The 21,975-nt window shown below is 36.5% G+C and overlaps 1 protein-coding gene across 1 annotated transcript in view; it reads left to right on the top strand.

Annotated features, from left to right (window-relative positions):
• Positions 1-285: 285 nt before the first annotated feature.
• ABCB5 (ATP binding cassette subfamily B member 5) overlaps positions 286-21,975 on the top strand; it is a 137,758-nt gene continuing 116,068 nt past the window's right edge. Inside the window, exon 1 of the mRNA XM_032865778.1 lies at positions 286-331. The gene's annotated coding sequence lies outside the window, so the exon portion shown is untranslated. The remainder of the gene's footprint in view (positions 332-21,975) is intronic.

The raw sequence follows: 21,975 nt of genomic DNA, 5'->3' as shown, positions 1-21,975 counted from the left end.
TCAGAACACCTCATCAAAAAGACCGAAAGTCTGAAAGGTTTGCCTGTCATGTTGTCAGAACTTTATAATGTGGGGCCTGGCCGAAGAGAAGATCTGTGAAACAGCCAGCCACCTGTTTTAGGACAGTTGGAAGAGAGAAGCCTTTGCTTGGAGACGTGCTCCCACTGAAGCGAAAGCAGACCTTTGATGTTTTTAAAGGGGAGCTGACTGGCCGAACATCTCTGAGAGCAAATTCAGATGATTTTGTGAACGGTCAGCCGAAGGAAGGCCAGTCTCTGGAGAGAAGACCAGAGCAGAAACAGAAGCCCCAGCTCTATATGAAGACAAACAGGTACCTGTTTTATGTTGGGACGAGGTTGGGGGTGGTATCTGCTATGCCCAGACCAAGATTTGGCGGGAGGGGAACCTTAGCAAATGACGAAGGGACCAGAATAAAGTAATTACACAGTGAAGGAGGCTCAAATCGTGGTTTACACGGGACTGAGCTGTTGTGATTCTCCCTGACCCCAGCACCCGAACAGTTGATGTTCCTACAGTTCCTCACATCCCTCTTCTGCTCAGAAGCTTTTAGAGGCAAATTCGGGAGGGAGGGTAAGTTACAGTGCTCCTCTTTGTTATTTCTGGTCCTATACAATCTGTCTCCTCCGCAGCCAACTCCCACTCTTCCCCAGTGAGTCTTCCACTTCACCCCAGCTCTATATTTATTTCCGCCTCCATGCTTGTGCTCATGTCATTCCTCCTCCTTGGAATGATTTCCTTACCTAGGCCATCTCTTACTCATCTGTTAGAACATCCCCCAAGTCCCAAGTCTATGAAACCCCCACGGCCACTCCTGTTTACATGTATTTCTCTGAGATTTTAGAGCCCTTGCTTCTTCCACCCTGCGTATTTGCAACTAGTCACGAATGAATGCCAGTTTTGTAATACTCTCTATTTGCCTAGGTTTGTCGTGTCTTTTCTAAGAAAAACACAAGTCCCTTGTCAGAAGCTGTGTTGGATCTCTTCTATCTCTAATAGCTTAGTTGAAGGGTGAACTTCAGGGAAGAGGAACAGAGGCAGTCAACAAACCGCTCTTAAAAACTTGAAGTCGCCTAATGGGAAATTCTATATCATATGCAACAGTGACATCTAGTGGTTAGAAGGTTGCATGGCCTTTTCTGACTTTTCAGTAGTTGGGACAAGACATTTACAAAGAAAATGTTGCAGATTATTTAATGAATCCAAATTATTCCCATCACTTGTGCTTGCTTATGAAGGGATTTTTAAATGCATATTTATTTTCTCTGCCTTCCCAGTGCCTTCCCCTATCCTTCTGTGACCCAGTGGCCCACAAACTGCTGGTAAGGGGTCCCTGAGTATGCTTCTTACAAACCACAATTTCCCTTTCCCGTAGGAAGACCAAGAAGCTTTTCATGGCGATTATGTGATTTTTAATTCCCTGCTTCCTGTTAGGATAGAGATTTATGTGCGTAAATATTTGTTTTGGAAATAAAGTATGTAATTGAGGAAGAAACTTGAGATGATAAATATGATAGCTCAAGTGGAAACTCATCTCAAAGCCAAATGGGAGAAAAGCAGTGTGGAAAAGGAAAGCTTGTGGACTTTGGCTTCTGAGGCACTTGGGATCAGATGCCAGTTCTTCCCACTAAAGTCACACAGTAGTTATGTCAGACTAACAACCTTGGGACTCAATTTCCTCATCCCAAACAATGAGGTGACATATACCATGCCATGCTGCTTTGGGAGGATTAGAATCGTGTAAAATAATTCTGGTCCAGGGGCATCTGGGTGGCTCAGTCAAGAAGTGAGTCTTGATGTCAGCTCAGGTCATGATCTCAGGGTCGTGGGATCAAGCCCTTTATTGGGCTCCCTGCTCAGCTGGCAATCTGCTTAAGGATATTCTCTCCCTCTGCCCCTCCTCCCTCTTGTGCTTGTTTGCATATGCGTGTACTTGTTCTCTCTCTCTCTCTCTCTCTCTCTCAAATGACTAAATTTTTTTTTTAGAGATTTTATTTATTTACTTGAGAGAGTGAGAGAGAGAGAGAGCATGAGAGGGAAGAGGGCAGAGGGAGAAGCAGACTCCCTGCTGAGCAGGGAGCCAGCTGCAGACTCAATCCCAGGACTCCAGGATCATGACCTGAGCTGAAGGCCGTTGCTTAACCCAACTGAGCCATCCAGGCGCCCCTCAAATGACTAAATCTTAAAGAAAAAAGAAAAAGAAAAAAAAATCTGGTCCAGAATAGGTAGTCAATAAATGATAGTTATTATTTTATTTACATTTTACTAAGAATAATTGTCCTCATGTTTCCAACTTGATATTTAAAAAAAAAAAAAATCCTGGCTTTATTTTGGATTATCAATAACTAACTTTGATTCTGACTGAAATTACTTCATCTCTCTTGGTTTCAGATGCTTAAACTGAAAAATAATGCATTTGGGGAAAATAAGTCTCTGACAATGAAAACTCTAATCTACCATAGACATCAAAATTTGAATGGTAATGAAAGGTTTAAAAGAACTGGAATGGACTGAAATTATCTTTATATAGGGAACTTGAAAAATTTTAACACAAGTTATAAATTATAAAAATAATCTGGATTTGTGGAGGGAGGAAAAAAATCTCTAGGAATAAATACATAAACCAATTTATCACACACACACAAAAAAGTTGTGAAATACTGATTTGTGTGGCCCTCCTGTGGGCAGAATGTGAATCACAATCGCCGTTTTAAACTGTGTATTTTGTTAGAAAACATCACTTGAGTGCTGTCAGTTTTATCTGAAGTCTGAAGTAAAAAGCAAGAGCTTATTTCAATAGTTGACCTTTTTGCCCATTATTTGGAACTTGTACAGACTGTTTTCCACATAAAGAATATTCTATACCATGGTTTCTTTCCCAATCCCACAGGTTACTATCACTGTTAGGCCTCAACTATATACCTCCACAAATAGTGGTAGCCCAAGTAGCAACAATGGGCAGTGATGTTTCTTTGGGAAAGTCAAAGAATTTCTGGGATGGAAGAAATTTGAGATCTCTATTCTAAATTCTACTTGAGTATACCAAAACACACCTCTCCCCCAGTTTCAGCTCTAGCAATGAGAGTAAATAATCCCCTCCCCATCTAGGAAAGATGCAGCTGTCTTCTCCTGTTGGGTAGTAGACAAACAGCTAGGCATGAGCAGAAGACCTGGGTTCTAATTCTTCCATCTTTACGGAAGAGGGAGTAGGAGGTCAGGGGTAGTCATTCCAAAATCCCAGGGGGTTAAGCAAGGTCTGTTTTGTGCTCAAATCAACAACCATTGCAAGTTGGCTATAGCTCTGTTTCAAGTCTTTATTCTGTGATGCAGGCTGAAGTAGCAGCCACTAACAGACGTGTTAGTCTGGTGGCAGAGGGAAAAAATAAATTGACAACTGCGATGGCTCAGCGTTTCTTCTCACAAGAAGCTCAGGCCTCTTCCACTCACATTTCTCAGTCAAGGCAAGTTACAGGACCAAGGCTGATGTCAGTGGAACAGTAAATGTACCCCTCTGTACTTCTCTGGAGTGACTTGAGAGAAGGGCATAGTAATGGAAGACAGCAAATATTTTGAACAAATAATGAAATTTACTCCCTTTTGTGAACATAAACAGACCAGCATGGTCTCCGAGTCCTATTTGAGTCAATCCGAAAACTGGAAATGATCATTTTCTTCAGACAAAGCTCAGGATTACAGTAAACATCAAGTAAAACTAATATATGTGTGTGTATATGTATATATGTATGTATATATATGTTTGTACAAGTTAATACATATATGTTGTTATATCCTTACCCAGAGATTCTGTCCAGTAGATCTCATGTGGAACCATGATGTCTCTATTTTTTTCAATGGTCCAGTATTGAGAAGAATTGTGGTAATAAAGTTCTGATAAGTAATCTCCAAACCCAGCCACACATCTTAGAAACCAGAGAGCTGTTAGAAAATACACATTTCTGGGCCTTATGCCAAAGATTCTGATTCAGTGGAGCTCAGATAGAGCTCCAGATTCTGTATTTTTAAAAACTCCCCAGAACATACTCTCATGTAAGACTAGGCAGGGAACCCTTGAGCTCTAGGATCCTTTTTAGCAACAAAATTCAGCAACCTATAGTTAGTAACTTCCCCTTTTATGCAGGGAGAGGCAATTTTTGTTGTATTGTTTATGTAACTTTGTTTAAACTTTATTTTATCTCAATCTAATACAGATTTAGTCAGCTGATTTTAACCAGGCAAAAAGAAGAGGTACTGATTTGTTCATAAGAAAACATAATTTTGCTCAGTAAGAGAAAGAGATATGTGACAGAAAAGTAAAGGGAATGATGCTTAAAGTGAACATTATATTACTGACACAGAAAATAATGATGTTTAGTGCTCCCATTTATTCTGTGATCACAGGCTCTGGCTTAACATACAATATTCTCTATGAAGCCTCAGGATTTGCCTTATGAGATAGGAAATATACCCATCTTAATCTGGGTGCCAGAAAAGTAAAGTCACACAGACTAGAAATGGTAAACCAGGATTCAGACTCAAGTGTCTAACTTTAAAGTGCAGGATTTCAGCCACAGCACTACCCAGATGACAGTGTTCCAGAACCTCCAGGAAACTCCATCAGAGGCTGCCAAAGAAAAGGGGAAAAGTCAGCAGTAACAGAAGTGTCAAGTAAGCAATATTTTATACTTTGTTCCACCTCCCCAGGTGGCAGCAGTTCACTGGTCTCTCATGGCTCTGTCCCAGATGCCTTTTCTCTACTTGCATACCTCCCTCTCTGTTGTTGTCACTGTGAAGGCAACACTCAGATTAACGATCACAATGTAGCCGCACTTTATCATTTACTGAGTGTTCTCACAGCTTTATCTTTTACTGGCATCAGAAATAGTATTCAAAAATGCAGAAACCAAGGATCATAAAGCTTGAGGTGATTTGTTTAAAGCAGGTTTACAACATAAGTATTATTGGACTGGATAATTTTTGTTGTAGGGCCTGTCCTGTGCGTTGCATGATAGTTACCAACATTTGTGGATTCTACCCACTTGATGCACCACCACCCCCAATTCTAAGAACAAAAAAAGTCTCCAGACATTACCAAATATCCCCTAGAGGACAAAATCATGCTTGGTTCAGAATCACTGGCCTAAAGTGATGCAGCAAACAGGTAGAAAGTACTCTCTGACCCACGTCGTGTGGCTACAAACTAGTGTACATTCCATTGCATCCCTGAAGCCTCCCTAGAAATGTAAAATTTTGGAGCCTGAAGGTTTTAGTGACATCCAGGAGACTCCTTTATTTTACCAATGAGCAAGCTAAAGCATAAAGATGTAAGGTGACTATCACAATTTTATGGCTCAAAGCCAATTAAAAATAATTTTAAGATTGTTGAAATTCCTGTGAAGTCATATTACTGATATACATTGTATGATGAGAGCACGTCTTGTCCTGTGGCCACATCCATTACCCATCACATATCTCAAAAGAGTGTGTCTGTCATGCCAGTCTTTATATCTTGAATCTTCTTCACCCTCTATGCCAAACTTTCTGCAGGGTCTAACAGTGGCAACTGAATTATCAAATTAGAATAGCAAGTTAATGGCATAGATGCCCATGGATGAGCTTTTTTCCCCCCCATGGATGAGCATTTCTAACCTAAGATTTATTTTTAATCAGCTGATAAGCAGACCATTTAATAGCAAAAAAAAAAAAAAACAAAAAAAAAAACAAAAAAACTAGCTAAAGAACCTTTCTTTACAAAATCCAGGGACCTCCATCAAGCAAAAGGGTGTTTTCAGAATGGAGAGGTCATGGTCCTCCCTGGAGATAGAACATTTCATTGGAATAGCAGACTCATCCAAGAGATGTTATCCTGTCCCCCACTGCCATTGCCAGGCTCAGGGAAAGCCTCCAGCTGAAGGTCATCTAGCCACTCTATTTCCCCATGATCACTTTTGGACCTTTGCTAAGATGAAGTAGAATATTTGTTCTTAACATCTAGTACTAGCCTTAAAGCACCTTAAAGAAAAATATTGTCCTTGATTTATTCTGTCCTCAGTAAGTAACACAAACTATGTGGCCAATAAAAATTTATTAGACAACTTAAAAAAGAAAATCAGGGCTTCCTGATTGATTTTCATGATCCCAATGTCCACCTAGAAGCATTTTGCTTCTCCAGCAAATTTCAAGAATTCTGCCTCTTTACCCTCACCCAGGAGAACCTTTAAGAGAGAGGGTGAGATTTAAGCATAATTCTGGTCCCTGAGTCTGGCTGTGACTGAAGCTGGCAAACTCCCAAAACTGTTTTTGTTTACCTATTTGGTGTTGGATTTCTGTCACTTGTAATGTAAAGAGTCCTAATTAATATACCACCTTCAGGAATAATCAGTTTTGTTGTTGTTCTTATTGTTTAATACATAAAATTTGAAGAAGAAATCAAGTAGGTAACCCAGTTCAGACTATTAGTGCTAAAACAATTCATGCCATACCACTGTTGCTCCTCATTCTGAGGCTTTTCAGTCACCTACAAGTTTCTGTGGTACTAGAAGCCAGTCATCCAAGAAATATAAAATCTGTCATAGGTGTTCCCATACAATAAAAGGAAAACCACTTTTCTGGCCAGATGAGGACATTTAGAAAATAGGGTAATGCTGTAGTCAAAGAAGTTTCCTTTCTAAACCTTCTCCGACTCCTTCCTTCTGTCTCCTTTGTCTAACATTCTGATCACTTCTACTCCACATCTGAGCCGTTTACCCAGCTCCACTTTTCTCAGATGTTCTTCAAACAGAATGAGCTCTGTATCCCTTTCATCAAGAAACCAATGGAATCTTAGCTAATGCCCTGGCTCCATGCCAATAGTAGATACTGTTGAGATGTAGCAGTTCCTCAGATTTATAAGTTTTCTCAGGTCTACTCCATTCCTAATTATGATATTCAGGTGTTTGGTGTTGCAAGGAAGAAAACCAATTAGTATTTCTCTTTGGCCACACACAGAATTTCAGAACAGATGGACTTGGATGCCAAATACTGCTGTAGAGTTTAATTTTTTTCTTGTTTGAAATTTAAAATATCATTGTAAAACTGTTTATTAAGAATTTAAAGCTAAGTTTTAAAAAGTGCCCTTACACTCTTTGAGAAGTGATAGAACATTAGCACATGACCTCAGAATAGGGTTGGTGTATAGGAAACCACCCACCCACACATCTATATCTAACATTTGAATTCAGAAATTTGTCCAGTTTAGATCAACCACACAAGAAATTAACTGTGTCAGGTACTTTTTTTTTTTTTAATTTTCCATATTTTCTGATGTTTTGACATCTTGGGGCCTTGCTAACCCTGAAGGGACTGCCCCTCCCAGAGTTAGCTAATTCCTAGAGAGAGCAAACAATTCATCCTAGAATGTTCCTTTCTTACATAAACATATCCAGAGCCCATACCTTCAAACATCTCCTTTATTAGGCTTTCGCGTGCTGAGTGATTTGTGAATTAAAAATTATTTCAGAAAGCTTTATGAAACTCAGAGGGCAAAAGCATTGCTTCTAACAACTTGCTCAATTGTTCATTTAGAGCCTATGATTTAATTTTATTATTACTATTTTTTAAAGATTTTATTTATTTGAGAGAGAGAGAGCGCATAAGAGGAGAGAGGTCAGCGGGAAAAGCGGACTCCCTGCCAAGCAGGGAGCCTGATGTGGGACTCAATCCTAGGACTCCAGTATCATGACCTGAGCCGAAGACAGTCACTTAACCAACTGAGCCACACAGGCGCCCTAATTTTATAATTTATTTATAGAAGGAGCTATTAACAAGCAAGTGGCCCCCATATGTAACTAGCTGGTGTTTCTTTGCTTGGAGGAAATTAATCTTGTGATCAATTATAGCTTTTCTTTTAACTGATGTTTAAATGAGAATGCAGTTGATGGCCTACTGGTAGATAAAAAATGCATTTATGAATGCCTGGCTGTCTGGCTGGGATATTTTACGCACCAGAACCACATTAATGTGATCTTCTATAATTCATATTATGTAATAAATTCATATTTTGAAATAAAAGCATAAGTGTCCTTGAGAAGTTACTTTTCCTTCATTTAAAAGAGAAACTTTACAAAAATTCTATATATAAAACAACCAGGGATAGAGCTAGAGTACTCATTATTTTATGCAATGGATCTGAAACTCTAATTTGCATTAAATCACTTGTAGAGCTTGTTAAAAAAATGTGTATTCATGGTTCATACTCTCCAGAGATTCTGATGCAATAATCTGAGCAGAAGCTTAAGAATCTGCGTTTTTATTAAGAAGTCTGCATCCTGACACAGGTGTTCCAAGAATCACAGTTTAATAATCCCAGAGAAACCATTACCTCCTAAAGACCGATTGTTGAGCCAGTCTACAATCAGCCATCAGCTTTTGGGTCATAAGTTATTTTTTAGTAGCATCTCCTCTCTACATGTTGGGCTGATAATGTTAATTTTATATGTAGATAAATACATACATGTATCTAGATATATTTGTATCATTAATACTCCCTCTTCAGATCCAGACATAAATAGGTAAACAGGTCAGTCACTAAATGTCTATCCAAGTTAAGGCAAGTTTTTAAACACTTTGAATCTCAGTTTCCTCATCTTTAAAATGGGATTACAATGCTGCTTCATAGAATTATGGTGAGGATTGAATGAGTAAATGTATATACAACAAAGAGTTAAGGGGTCAGTAAATAGTAGGTATTACTGTTAAAGGATAGGGGCAAAGGCAGTATGACCCAGTGATGCCTTACATTTGTAAATAAATTGCTTTAGGGTTTCCAGAGCCCTTTGACCCACATCTTGTCATTATACTCACACAATATGTATGTGAAATAGAGAGTATAGGATTTTATTCCAATTTACAAGTCAGATTCAACTTAAGTCCGCTGTCATGAGCATTTGCTCACAGACTAGTGGGGGGGGCGGGAATGAGCCTCAGAGTAGTTGAAAGGGTAAAAGGTAGGAGTTTCTTTTGCCTTTTGAAGCCAAGAAATTAGTGTGCCACAGAATTCCCCTGTAAATTTCAGAGCTCCTAGTGAGTTTCAAATTTATAGAATGGCAAAGCAGAGTAGCTCAGTGGTTATGAGCTTAGGTTTTAGAGTAGACAAATTTGGTTCCACCACTTTAATAGTTGTGTTGGGGTGCCTGGAAGCTCAGTCATTGAAGTGTCCAACTCTTGATTTTGGTTCAGGTCATGATCTCAGGGTTGTGGGATTGAGACCCACGTGAAGCTCTGCACTCAGCTGTGAGTCCGCTTCTCTCTCTCTTTCTCTCCCTCTACCCCTACCCTTGTTGGTGTACTCTCTGTATCTCTCTCAAGTAAATTTTTAAAAAATCTTTTAAAAAATGGTTGTGTTACCAATATTATTTAAGCCTTCTATGCTTCAGTTTCCTCTTGTAAAAACAAGGCTAATAAACCAGTGACCAAATAAGATCTATTGCATAGTAGTAATAATATCTAATATTTATTGAAGCTTCCATCAGGTACTCTTCACAGTGCATAGCAGAGTAATGCTCAAAATAGAGATGGTATATACCCGCCCACTCATGCAACCTACAAGTACTACTGATATTGGGGAGCTCTTGATTACTATTGCCAACTCAAGAGTGAAACAATGAATTTTTTCTAATGTGAAGAGATAGCTAATTGACAAAAGATTAGTCACCATTATAAGTACTTACTTTATTAGGATACAGAGTCAACATGAAGAGACTATGTTGATAAACCCAGATCACAAAATGACGCCATGGCAAGGTCGGATTTCTGCTCTGTGCAAGACCTTTTTTCTTCTCTAGAGATTGCTATGATCCTTTCATTTTACTCCAAAGAAAGAATTTCACTTAGGGAATTCCCTTATAGAGTTCCATGGTTTTATCCCACATGCTCTTGGTCTGGAAAATTACTTTGTAGTCTTCTGTTTAATATTCTGAGTTTCTGTTAAAGATGGAATTTTTGCTGAGTTAAAGGCCCACACAGTTCTTACAGGTTCCAATTTGGCACCAACCCTAAATCTTGTGGCTTTGAGTTAGTCTTGGCAGAACACTTCCAGAGTAGGAGGATTTTTAATGGATTTCTTTAAAGAGTCACTTTAAAGTGTTCATTTAGGCTCAAACCAAAGTAAACTGACCATTTTATTCCCATGAATTTTAGAGGGCCAAGGGTTAGAATTCAGGGGAAAATGTGGTAAGCAAACCTACTGAGAGTTTAGTTGATACTGTGGTTTGATACTATAAAACGGAAGCAAGATCATAGTGTCACTAAAAGAAACTTTCTCACAAAGGCTTTTTTTAAATTTCCGCTCTTATGCTCCCATAATATTGGTGGTGTTTTGAATATATAAATATACATGTACACATAAACACACACATATATATGTTTTTTATACCAATGCCAAAGTTGAGTGGTAAAAATTGATACTTTGCTGAAAATCAAATCGTAATATGAACTTCCAGTATAAAAGAATAACTAAAATTTTTACAGAAAATCGTAGTGAAAATTTTAAAGTCATGATAGTGAATGCTGCAATAAACATGACAGTGAAGAGCCATGATTTTCCACTATCAGCTGCTACTAGGTCCTAGAGTGACTACGCAGCATTTTTATCTTACTATGTAGAAATTTATCTGAGATAAGTGAAAGACAAAAATATTCTCTCACAATGGTATTTTCTCTTCTCCATAGTCTTTATATTATTTATTATGTCTGAAAACTGTATGATTTTGGAACTTTTTATCCTCAGAAATGTTTGAGATGGCAAACTGATACTCTGCTTTTAATTCTTGCTCATAAGTTGTGAAGAATTTCCAATGAGACTTTTTCTTGAGAGAACTCACATTTTAAATATAGTTTAAAGGTTAAAAATTAAATGTGTCTTATAATGGTAACATTGTTTAATGTTATAATAAATGTTAGTATCCAATAATTCTATAAAGATTAAAATAATACTCCTTGATTTCTGTTGTACTCTATCTTTTGAATCATGTAGTAACTATTTTTCATAATCTTAAATCTATCTAGCTAAAGTAGCTTTTCTACTATTAACACCTAAGTCGAATTTATTTTGTTAACTGTTCTTTTTCTATTGAAAAATAGTTGACATATAGCATTTAAGGTGTTTAATTTTAAGGTATATTTAAGGTGTTGATCTGATACATTTATGTATTGCAGTATGATTACCACTATAGCATTTATACCTGTGTCGTATCATAAAACAATAATTTCATTTTGTGTTGAGAACATTTAAGAGCTAGTCTTTTAAGTTTAATAACTTCAATTTGTTATATTTTCTTATTAAATATTTACTTTAAAAAAAGCTAAATATCGGGGCACCTGGGTGGCTCAGTGGGTTAAAGCCTCTGCCTTGGGTTCAGGTCACGATCTCAGGGTCCTGGGATCCAGCCCCGCATCGGGCTCTCTGCTCAGTGGGGAGCCTGCTTCCTCCTCTCTCTCTCTGCCTGCCTCTCTGCATACTTGTGAACTCTGTCAAATAAATAAATTTAAAAAAAAAAAAGCTAAATATCCCATCTGGGATTCAAATAAAATTATTCTAGTAAGTAAAAAAAAAAAACTCTCTTAGCAACTTTGAAGTGTGATTACAGTATTGTTGACTATAATCACAATGCTGTAAATTAAACCTCAAGAATTTATTCATCTTCTAGCTGTAAGTTTATACCCTTTGACCAACATCTCCCTGATTCCCCTACCTCCTAGCCACTGGGAACAACTTTTCTATTCTGTTTCTATGAGTTTGACTTTTTTAGGTTCTGTATGTTAGTGAGACCATGCAGTATTTGTCTTTCTATCTCACTTAGCATAATGCCTTCAGGGTCCATCCATGTTGTCCCAAATGGCAGGATTTCCTTCTTTATCATGGTTGGATAATATTCTGTTGTATACATTTGCCATATCTTTTTTGTGGAGACTTAGATTGTCTCCATGTCTTGGCTATTGTGAGTAATGCTGCAGTAAACATGGGGGTACAGATATCTTTTCAATATACTGTTTTTGTTTCCTTTGGATATATACCCAGAAGTAAAAATACTGGATCATATGGTAGTTCTATTTTTAATATTTTAAGGAAACTTCATAATGTTTTCCATAGTTACTAAACCAGTTTCCATTCCCACCCTTGTCTTGTTCCTGACCTTACAGGAAAAGCTTTTAAACTGTTACTATTGAGTATGTTAGCTGCGGGCTTAATATACATGGATTTTATTATGTTGAAGTAATTCCTTCTGTACCCAATTTGTTGAGAACTTTATCATAAAAGAGGTTGAATTTTGTCCAATGCTTTTTCTATTATGTATCTATTGAGCTGATCATATAATTTTTATCATTTGTTCTATTAATGGTATATATCACATTTATTGATTGGAATATATTGACTCATCCTTGCATCGTAGGAATGGATCCCACCTGTTCATGGTATATGTTCCTTTTAATGTGCTGTTGAATTTGGCTTGCTAGTGTTTTGTTGAGAATTTTTGCATCTCTATTCAAAATAGGTATTAACCTATAGTTTTCTTTCTTGTAGTATCCTCATCTAGGTATCAGGTTAATGCTGTCCTGTAAAATGAGTTTGGAAGTGTTCCTTGTATTCAATTCTTTGAAATAGTTTGAGAGGGATTGGCATTAATTCTTCTTAAGTGGTAGAATTTACAGAGAAACCATCTGGTCCTGGGCCTTTCTTTGTTGAGAGGTTTTTGATTATTGATTTAATCCCTCTGCTCATTATTCAATAGATTATATTGTTTTCTAGGCATTTATTCATTTCTTCTAGGTTATGTAGTTTCTTGGTGTACAATTGTAGTTCATTATATCATAATTGTCTCTTTTGATCTTTTGTATTTCTGTGTTAGTGGTAGTATCTCCTCTTACATATCTGATTTTATATATATGAGTCTTTTCTCTTTTTTTTTTTTTGTTTTGTTAGGCTAGCTTTTGGTTTGTCAATTTTGTTTATCTTTTCAAGAAAGCAGCTCTTAGTTTCCTTTGTCTTTTCTACTGTCTTTCTTCTCAATTTCCTTTATTTTCATCCTGATCTTTGTTATTTCCTTCTTTCTGCTAACTTTGGGCTTAGTTTGTTCTTTTTCTAGTTCCTAAAGGTATATAGTTAGGTTATTGATTTGAGATCTTTCATTTTCTTAATGTAGATATTTATCACTTCAAACTTTTCTCTTAAAACAGCTTTTGCTACATCGCATAAGTTTTGATATGTTCTGTTTCCAGTTAGTTTACGTCAAGATATTTTTTGACTTCTCTTTTGATTTCTTCTTTGATCCATTTGTTGTTCTGAAGTATGTTTCTTAATTTCCACACATTCATGAATTTTCTAGTTTCTCTGCATTATTAATTTCTAGTTTTATGCCATGGTGGTCAGAAAAGATATTTGTTATCATTTCAGTCTTCTTAAATTTGATAACAATTGTTTAGTGATCTAACATATGGATTCTGGAAACTATTTTATGTGCACTTGAGAAGAATGTGTATTTCACTGCTGTTTTGTGGAATGTAATGAAGATACCTGTTAGGTCCATTAGGTCTAAAGTTCTAGTCCAAAAAATAAGTAAATAAATAAAAATGTAAAAATAAAGTTCTAGTCCAATATTTCTGTATTGATTTTCTGTCTGAATGATCTATCCATTGTCGAAAGTGGAGTATTGAAGCTTTCAACTATTATTGTGTCATTGTTTATTTTTCCCTTTATATCTGTTAATACTTAATATATTTAGGTGTTCCATTGTTGGATGCATAAATATTTACATTTGTTATGTCCTCTTAATGAATTGACTTCTTTATCATTATATAATGATCTTCTCTATCTCTTATTGCAGTTTTTGACTCAAAGTCTATTTTGTCTGATGCAAGTATAGCCACCCCTGATTTCTATATATGTGTAGTATCTTTTTCCATCCCTTCACTTTGAATGTATATGTATCCTTAGAGGTGAAGTGAATCTTTTGTAGGCAACATATATTGTGGTTTTTGTTGTTACTGTCTTTTCATCCAGCCACTCTGTGCCTTTTGATTAGAGAGTTTAACCCATTTATATTTTAGTAATTTTTAATAGGTACTGACTAATGCCATCTTTTTAATGATTTGCTGGTGGTGTTGTAGTTCCTTTTTTCCTTTCTTCCTCTCTTCTTGCCTTCCTTTGTGAATTAATGATTTTCTATAGTGGTATACTTTAATTGCCTTTTATCTTTTTTTAAAGATTTTCTTTTTATTTATGTATTTTAGAGACAGAGAGAGTGCACATGTAAGGGGGTGGTGGGAAAGGAGAAGGAGAGAGAATCTGAAGCAGACTCTGTGCTAAGCAAGGGGCCCACTGTGGGGTGGGCTCGATCTCACCACCACAAGATCATGACCTGAGCTGTAACCAAGAGTTGGACGCTTAACCGACTGAGCCACCCAGACACCCCATCTTCTCTTTATCTTTTATAAGTTTTTGCTTTGTTGTTACAGTGTGTTCCAATTAGGGAGAATCAACATAAAACATATTATGGATTTAACAGTCTGTTTTAAACTGATGACAGTTTTAATCATATACAAAAACTCCTTTCCCCAACATTTTGTTTTAGTATCATAATTTATCTCTTTTTATATTGTATATCCAATAATTAATTATTATACTTATAATTATTTTTACTAATTCTGATCTTAAACTTTATACTAGAGGTAAATGATTTAATACATCATCACATTATGGTACTGGAGTATTCTAAATTTGACTATTATTTATTTTATCAGTGTGTTTTATATTTTTACATTAATTTTGTATATTTGCATCCTTTCATTTCAACTTTAAGAACTCCTATCAGCATTCCTTGTAAGGCAGGTCTAGTAATGAAAAATTCCCTCAGCTTTTGTTTGTCTGAGAAAGGATAACTCTTCTTTATTTCTGAAGAACACCTTTGCCAGCTGTAGTATTCTGGGTTGACAGATTTTTTTTGTTCCAGTGCTTTGAATATATCATCCTGCTCTTCTGACCTGCAAGATTTCTGCTGAGAAATCCACTGATAGCCTTATGGGAGTTATCTTGCATGTGAAGAATTTGAACTTCCTTACTTGATGAACTTTGATGTCTAGATGTTTCCCTGGTTTGGAGAGGTTCTCAGTCATTACTTCTTTAAAACAGCTTTCTGCCCTTTTCTTCCTCTCTTTTCCTTCTAAGGCTCCAATAATTCATATATTGTTTCTCTTAATAGTACCCTATTGTCCATATAGACTTTCTTCACTCTTTTTCATTTTTTTTTTCCTTTGTTCTCCTCTGACTGGTAATTTCAAATGTTCCATCCTCTACTTCATAGATTCTCTCTTCTGCTTCATCTAGTGACCTGTTGATGCTATTGCATTTTTTTATTTTATTTTCTGATTCTTCAGCTCCAGAATTTGTTTGTTCTTTTTTTTTTCTATCTCTGTTATACTTCTCATTTTGTTCATATATTTTTTCCTGACTTTATTAAATTGTCTATCTATTTTCTAACACGAGCTTGCTGAGCTTCCTTAAAACAACTACTTTGAATGCTTAATCAGGCAAATTGCAGATTTCCATTTCTTTGAGAAATGGAAGATCATTGTGTTCCTTTGGTGGTGTCATACTTCCTTCTTTTTCATGCTCCTTAAAATCTTGCAATACTGTCTTTGCATTTAAAGAAGCAGTCACCTCCTCCTGTCTACTGACTGGCTTCAGGATTAAAAAATACCTCCATCAGAAGTGTTAGGGATTCTGAGGCATTCTCAGGATTTTTCTATGGATATACCTGCTCCCCATCCTTGTTCCCTTGGAAATTCTTAAGATTGTGTGCCTTCTCTTGATTTTGCAAAACCAAGCCAGGTGCTGACAGCTTGTTTGTTTTTTTTCCCCCCTAGAATGCTGTTCAGTTTTGTGTGTTATCTCCCAGTCCCACAGAATCAGGCAAGTTTTTTATGCATGTGTATGTATACTCACTAGGTATCTGCAAAGGCTTGCTTCCACAACCCCCAGTGGGTAGGGGCGGGGCAGGTGAGACATGCAGAATGTTGGGGTGTCCATAGGCCAGCTTGGGGCAGGGCTGCAGGCAAGAGGTCCCCAGCAGTTTAAGAGTTGGCTTTCTGCCGTACAGTTAATAGGATCTGCATTCCTTTTGTACGTTCCAAACCCTGGCTGCTATTCTACAAGCCACTCCCTGCCCTGCAGTCAAATAGCATGCCTCAATATTGTGGATAGAGTAAGAAAGGAATAGGTATCTTTAGCAGCTTCCCACCCAGCTTGGAAAGTGAAGCTGTTTATTTTACTTCTTCAATCCATCCTATCTTACAACTTTTTCCTCTAACACTGTGCTGAAACTTCTCCATTGGATTCCTAGACTTCCACAAAGACACCAGTTACCTGTAAATGATTGTCTAAATTGGTGTGCTTTGGAAAGGAAATGGTAGAAAGCTCCTATTTCATCATTTTGATCCCTGTCTAACTATGACTTTGATTTTTTTTTTAATAGCGATGTTACAGTCACAGCTTGTGTTAATTGATATGGCTTGTTTGCCCAAAAGTGATAAAATGAAGTAAATAGTTATGTAATTCAAATAAGGAAGTCAGGTATTGTTAAGTTGTAGAATACTTTTACTGTTCAGTAAGGATTAAATGGCTTGCCCAAAGTTATAAGTCTAGTGTGAGTGGGGAATCCAGAATTTGATAGGCAGTTTGACTCTACAACTGTGCGTTGTAGTATGATGGCCTTTGGCCATATGTGGCTCTTTAAATTTAAATTAAATTATATGAAAATAGAAATTCAGTTCCCTTACTAGCTACATTGCAAGTGGTCAATAGCTTCACTTGCCTAGTGGCTACCATATTGGATAGTAAGGAGAATATTTCCATTTTTGCAGAAAGCTCTGTTGGATGACACCACAATAGAAGCAAAGTTCTTGGCCTCTATAGTATACCACTTCATCTGTACTTTTATATACCATTGTCAGATTATCAAAGCAAATTTATTCTCAGTTTTAATTATTCCGTCTGTGCTGATGACCATTATAGCTGTAGCTTGGCAGTTTTCCTAATTATCAGTGCCACATTTCTATCTACATGCCAGATATGTTCACTTGGACAGTCTGATATCAATCCAAATATAGTTTAAAATTGAATATCTCCTTTTCTCTAAAACCAACAGCTTCCCTTGACTTCCCCAATTCCATCTTTGTTACTTTTTATTTCCAGATAGTAAGGTTAGTCACTGAACTTTTATTTTTTTGTTCCTTTTTGCTTGTTCTCTGAATCTATACCCAATCAAACTATCCTCTCAAGGGATATCTGGGTGGCTAAGTTGGTTAAGCATTCGACTTTTGATTTTGGCTCAGGTCATGATTCAGTGTCATGAGATGAAGCACCACATGGGGCTCCTCACTGAGCATGGAGCCTGTTTAAGATTCACATCCTCCCTCTCCCTTTGCCCCTCCCCCTCAAATGCTTTGTCTCTCTAAAAGTTTAAAAAAATATATGACTTTTCTGAAAATGAAATATGACTCTGAAATATGACTTTTCTACTGCTATGACACTGGACCATAATGGGTATATTGAATCTTGTTTTCCCACAAGTCCTTCCAGTCTACCCATGACATCAGGTTAATAGTACCAAATACCAGTGGCCTTATCCCTCTCAGAAAATTACAATATTTACCCTTAAAAATTGGTTGAATGCCTTTTACAATCTTATCTACCTTATCTGTTTCTCCATTTCTGCACGAACTATTCATTCTAACCAGACTGGTCTCATTCTTCCATTATGATACAGTTTACCTTTGCATTCCTAAAATTATGTTCTTGTTCCTCCTCCACACAGCTTCATTTATTGAAATCTTAACATCCTCTAAGGTTTAGCCTTAGGGGCCTCCTCATCTGTGGAGTGAAACCATTTTAGGTCATTATGTTCTTCTCAGTTGCTAGAGTAGTCACTCTAGTACTAGTCTTCATGTAACTTTCTGTTTTGCTAAGTGTATTAGTCAAGGTTCTACAGAGAAACAGAACCAATAGGATATATATATCCTGTTGGGTTTATCTATATATTTAGGCATCTGTGTATGGGTGTGTGTATATGTGTGTATGTATGTGTATGGAAAGAGAATGAGAGAGAGGAACGAGAGCTTGATTTTAAGGAACTGACTTACATGAGTATGTTATCTGCCAAGTCTGAAATCCTCAGGGCAGGCTAGAAGAATGGAAATTCTGGCAAGAAGTTGATGTCTTGTGTCTGAAGGTACTCTGGAGACAGAATTCTTTCCCCTTGAGGGGACCTCAGCCTTTTCTCTTAAGGCCTTTAACTGATTGTTAAGTTGTAGAATACAACTTAAGGCCTACCTACATTATGAAAGATAATCTGCTTTACTCAGAATCTACTGATTTAAGTGTTAATTACATCTAAAAAATTACCTTTCCAACAACATTTAGATGGCTATTTAATCAAAAAAGTGGATGCTGTTGCCTAGCCAAGTTGATACATAAAATTAACCATCACTTTAGGTGTGTGTGTGTATATATATATATATATATATATATATATATATATTTAGAGCTCTTGTATAGAATTCTTAATTCCACAATCCAGCTACACATGTGGATGGGGGAAGGGAACAGCATTTGAGGAATTGCAGTAAGTCAAAGTATAAATATTGCATGATATAAAAACATTCGGAGCTTGTGAACAGTATAAAACCACTCATCCATTTCAGAAAGCATAGCTTTATGGAGAAAAAGGAATCAAAAAATTTTGTGAAATTTGTCCATACACAACAATAATCTTTTTACTACTAGTTTGTTCCTTTTGGAGCTTCTGTAAAATTCATATCTTCTTTTATCTAGTCAAAAATCCTGTGCTTTCCACCCAACTAGTCTCTTTTAGCTGTGCATCAAATCATTCTTACCCAGCATGCTTAATTAAGTGCCACTCAGAAAATTTCTTCCCACGGTGATATTTTGTCATATGACTTTCCATTTGCCATATGAAATCAGATTTTTAATTTTTTTTTTAAAGCAAGAGCCCTGAGGTACCTGGCTGGCTCAGTCAGTGGAGTATCTGACTCGACCTCAGGTGGTGAGTCTGAGCCCCAGACTGGGCATGGAGTCTAGTTAAGAAAAAAAAAAAAAAAAGATCCCTTGTAAACAAAATGTTTCTTTCTAAATTTATATTTGTTTGTACCCTCTGTAGTACTTGCTATGATAACTTCTACATAGTTACCAACAGCTGACTGACAGGTAGTTCTTTGGCTCAATAAGATGTTCTGAGTTCTATTCCCACATTACCTACTGATTTTTGAATATTACTACCTGATTATCTCACCAGTATCTCACACTTGATATGTTTCAAACTAATCTTATCTTCCTTTTGAAACATTGTTAGGATATGGAAGAACAAAAGGGCAGCTATCATGGACAACCTATATCTTCATATAATGATGACCTCCTCAGTGTCCTGTGACTTTTTTTCATCTTGTGTCCCTTTGCCTCAATGCACTTTTTCTTTTTACCATATAAATCATACTCCCTCTGCCTGGGATACTCTCCCTGATCTCTGTATGGCAACCCCCTTCTTGTAATCCACCTTAAATGTTACCTACTATAAGAGGTTTTGTCTGACTAGAGAGTTTAATCACCATATTACTCTTTATGATATCACCCTATTTTAATTCTATGAATAAAACTTAACACAATCTCATTTTTTAAAATGCACTCCATGAGATTCTGATAGCAGAGGTCCTTTGTTCACACTTTAAAACTATGCTATGGACAGTAGATAAGAACAGTATGCTGCCATTACACTGTATTTTGAACTTTATTTTTATATTCTTAGTTTTAGAAAAAAAAAGTGCCTTCTATTTGCCAAGACTTTGCATCAAATGCCATAGAATTGTGCTTCTCAAAATTTGATGTGCATACAAACCACCTGGAGAATCTTGTTAGAATGCAGATTCTATTCAGTAGTTTTAGGGCAGGACCCAAAATTCTGCATTTCAGGAATGGATTCTAAAAGGCATGATTCAGTACAGCAACTGCGAACAACAACATGGGGATTTCTCAAATATGAAAAATGGAACCACCATATGATCCAGCAATTACATCTCTGGGTATGTATTTGAAAGAAATCAAATCACTATCTTGAAGACATTATCTGGACCCCCATGTTCATTACAGCATTATTTATAATAGCAGAGACATGGAAACAACCTCTAAGGGTCCATCAATAGATGAATGAATAAGGAAAATGTGGTGTGTACACAAACACAGACACACACACACACACACACACATACACACACACACACCAGGAATATTATTCCCATAAAAAAAGAAATCCTGCCATTTGTGATGAATCTTGAGGGCACTATGCTAGGTGAAATAAATCAGAGAAAGACAAGTATCATATGATCTCCCTTATATATGGAATCTAAAAAAAATTATTTACTTTTTTATACACTAACATTGATCAAGAAGGAAAATTTAAAAAACCATCCCATTACAATAACATCGCAAGAAACAAAAGAATTAGGAATAAACTTAGTTGAGGAGGTGAAAGATGCATACACTGAAAACTACAAAACATTGCTAAGGGCGCCTGGGTGGCTGAGTGGGTTAAGCTTCTGCCTTCGGCTCAGGTCATGATCTCAGGGTCCTGGGATCGAGGCCCACATCGGGCTCTCTGCTCTGCGGGGAGCCTGCTTTCTCCCTCTTTCTCTATGCCTGCCTCTCTGCATACTTGTGATCTCTCTCTCTCTCTGTTTCAAATAAATAAAAATAAAATCTTTAAAAAACAAACAAACAAAAAACATTGCTAAAAGAAAGCACAAATGGGAATCCATCCTATGTTCATGGACTGAAAGACTTAATATTGTTAAGAGGAGAGTATAACTGAAAGTGATCTACAGATTCAATACAATCCTTATCAAAATCCCAGTAATGTTTTTTGCATAAACAGGAAAACTCATCCTAAAATTCCTATGGAGTTTTAGTAGCAAATAACAAAACAGTCTTGGAAAAGATAGCAAATAACCAAATAGCAAAACAATAGAAAAATAATAAATAGCAAAGACAATCTTAAAAATAGCAAAAACAATCTTGAAAAAGAAGAAGAAATTTGGAAGACTCACACTTCCTGATTTTAAAACATATTACAAAGCTGTAGTAATCAAAACAATGTAGTACTATTGTGAAGACATACAAGCCAATGGAATAGAATAGAGAGCTCAGAAATAAACCCTCACATATGTGATGAAATGATACTCAGCAAGGATGTCAAGATCATTCGATATGGAAAAGATAGCATTTTCAACAGAATGAAACTGCTGCTGATAAAACTGGATATCCACATATAAGAGAATGAAGTTAGACCCTTCACTTTACACTGTAGGGAAATATTAACTCAAAATGAATAAAAGATCTAAATGTAAGGGCTAAAACTATAAAACTTTTAAAAGAAAACATAGGGGGAAAGCTTTCTGTCATTGGATTTGACAATAATTTCTTGACTATGACACCAAAAGCCCAGGCAACAAAATAAAAAATAGATAAATTTGACTCCAGCAGAATAAAAAACTTTGTGCATCAAAGGATATAATCACAAGACTAAAAAAGACCACCCACAGAATGGGAGAGAATATTTGCACATCCTATATCTGATAATGGTTTAATATCCAGAATACATAAAGAATTACAGCTTAACTACAAAATAAAAACATATTAATGGGCAGGTAGCTTAAACAGACATTTCTGTACAGAAGACAAAAGAAAATAGCCAATGAATTTTGCTCAATTTCAGTAATGATTTAGGGAAATACAAATCAAAACCATGATGAGGTGCCACTTCACACCTATCAAGATACTGTTATCAATAAACTAGAAAATAAAAAGTTTTAGTGAGGATATGGAGAAATTGGAACTCTTGTGCATTGCTAGTGGGAATGTAA

Source organism: Lontra canadensis, unplaced genomic scaffold, assembly GCF_010015895.1.
Source record: "Lontra canadensis isolate GAN:19392208 unplaced genomic scaffold, GSC_riverotter_1.0 scaffold2, whole genome shotgun sequence".
NCBI lineage: Eukaryota > Metazoa > Chordata > Mammalia > Carnivora > Mustelidae > Lontra > Lontra canadensis.
The sequence above is the reverse complement of the archived record's forward strand: the minus strand, read 5'-3'. Positions and strand labels throughout refer to the sequence as shown.